Consider the following 2,793-nt stretch of genomic DNA (forward strand, 5'->3'; position numbering starts at 1 on the left):
ATAAGTAATTGGAAAATCAATTTAATTATTTTTGTTTAACTACATATTATTGGTTATTAAGTACAGAAATAAAATACATTCTTGTTGATTTATAGTAGGTACTTACTTATTCTCAAAATAATTTAGGTTTTAATGCTACGCATCCTTATAGAGTTTTTGGACCAATCGTTTGAATTTCATTTAAATGTCAATATTTTTTACGAATTTAAAAATGTTTGATTTTTTGCAAGGCGCTGTATTATTTTTGTTAAGCAGTGTTGTTTATTTGACCTATAATTTTGTTACTAAATTGACTATGATTAAATGGTCATACACGAAAGGTTATACGATTTAACAAAATTAAAGGTAAGTTCACACATGCCAAATATTTACTTAAAAAAGCGTGACCACTACTATTAGTTAACATTTGTTTGATATTGTTTATTTATTTGAATTACGAAAATTTGACTTTGAACTATGGTGACGCCGCACAGTGGTATGAGAATAAAAAAAGATGGAAATAAATCTGTAACTTCTAAACCCTTACGCCGATTTGAATGAAATTTCACATGCACAAAGAGGAGATTCGAAATGTGCAATTTTTTTTAAATCGTAACACAAACTAAGAAATAGGATCATTTTAAAAATTGAACATACCCGAGGTGTACTACTTTGGGAACCCCTGGTCCCGCTCCTGGTGGGCTCATGAGATCCAAATTCAAGTTTAGAAGTTACAGATTTATTTCCCTCTTTTTTTATTCTCATACCACTGTGCGCCGCGGCGCGCCGGTCTCACGCACTAATTGTTCACTTTTATGCTCTTTGACAATAAAACAAAGTTATTTAATCAATTTAAGCTCTTTTACCACAATATTAAAATACACATAGTTTTTTATTTAAAACAATAGCGAAGAATAAACTTATTCGATGTTTTTAACACACAGATATATGTAGCTTAAATTGAATCTTTTTATTACTCTTTAGCCTTGAAATTTTGGTTTTAGCTTCGTGGCTTTTTTCTAGCCTTTTTTTAATTTCCATATAGAATAAATAAAAAGGCTAAATTTATATTTGTGAGCCATTTTCATCGTAATTCATTACTGAATTTCATTTAGCTTTTTAACATACTCAAGAATTGTGCAGTGTTAAAAGAACAAATAACAATTGCCTGAAAGCTAAAATGTCTAACAAATTCTCTTTCAAGAAAAAATTGTTATTACACATTATATTCATCGTTATATAATGTGCAGGAGCCCCATATACTCTTGAAGGCTTGTGATTAGAGATGCCAAACGGGAAATCCCGTTGCCGAAAAGCCCGGGATTTTTTAATTTTAAATCCCGTTTTTCATCAATAAATAGGGGAAATTGTCATTTTTGTGTGCCTTTTTCATGCATTTTGACATTCTACATGCCCGAATATAGCAAAGTGATGATCAGAAAAGTTGTTAAGCTCAACTCCTGCTACAACATAGTTAATAAAGGAAAGCGGTATTTTTGGTTTTCCTTGAGTGGGGCTCTGCAAACGAAATTGATTTTATCTCAGATGAGGAGCTCGAACAAAATGAAAATATTTCGATTGCTCAAAGGCTAACAGATATTATTAATAAATGTAAAAAACCCAAATAACAATAACGAAACCAAGTAATAGAAATAGATCACTTTATTTCTGAAGAAACAAGAGGTTTTGCCAATGTCAAAGATTTAATGAAAAATTCGTTCCAGAATGGCAGACGAAACCATAGTATGCTTTTTAGTGTCTAATAAAAAATAATTACTAAATTAAAAATAATAATAATAATTTTCGGGATTTTAGATTTCCCGAAAATCCCGAAACCCCGGTCTTTACCAAATCCCGATTCCCGTGATTTTCAAAAATCAATCCCGATTAGCATCTCTACTTGTGATACTCGATGGCTTTCAATAGCCGTTAAACGTATTGTGGATCTATGCTTCGACTTAAAAGCCCATTTTGGTTTAATTTCGTCAAACCAGCAATGATATAAAGCCAAACATAAAGTGAAGCTGATTGTAATTTGGCGTACCATCTGTTTTTGAAACCAGTATTTGGTAAAGTACAAAAAGTAAATAAATCATTTGTAAGCAATTCAGCGGATCCAACAAAGCTATTTTCTGATTTAAAATTTCTTCTACATAGTTTGTGTTTTGAAATTGTAATAAAATGCAAGGAATAATGGATCAATTATCGTCCCCAATTGAAAATTGTTTAATGTTTTCGCCACATTTTTCATACAGTTTGATTTATATATTCGGGTAACTCAAAAACGGGTTAGTTTATTGAATAAACTGAAAAAACCTTAATTCTGCAATAAAATTACCTTTAAGTAAAGCCTAACATTTTTTTAATCTGCGCAGTCGTTTTAGAAATATTTCCAATTTCTTTCCGCTTTTTCCAATTTTTCATGCCGTTTTAAAAAACAAAAATTTCGAAATTTTGCTATAGAATTATTTTGGTTTTTTTATTGCGGAATTTCGGTTTATATGTTTATATGTTGTGCAACCTCCTCCATTTTCGAAATAACGGCATATCTCGAAAACAAGAGGTAACCTAAAAAAACGGTAAGCACCACTGAACTCAGCGTTCACGAATTAGTACCGTTTTAATTTTATTTTTATGAATTTTATGAACGTATTTTGTAACTTTTTATTTAAAAATAAATATAAACCTAAATTCTTACCTCCCATATGCATAAACAGTTTATAAAACAAATTTTGTTTGATAAACCTTTGATAAATTTATAAACTGTTTATGCATATGGGGGTTAATTTATAATATTTTAGCTTTTTTGGCGCT

The sequence above is a fragment of the Calliphora vicina genome, chromosome 3, assembly GCF_958450345.1.
Source record: "Calliphora vicina chromosome 3, idCalVici1.1, whole genome shotgun sequence".
Taxonomy (NCBI): domain Eukaryota; kingdom Metazoa; phylum Arthropoda; class Insecta; order Diptera; family Calliphoridae; genus Calliphora; species Calliphora vicina.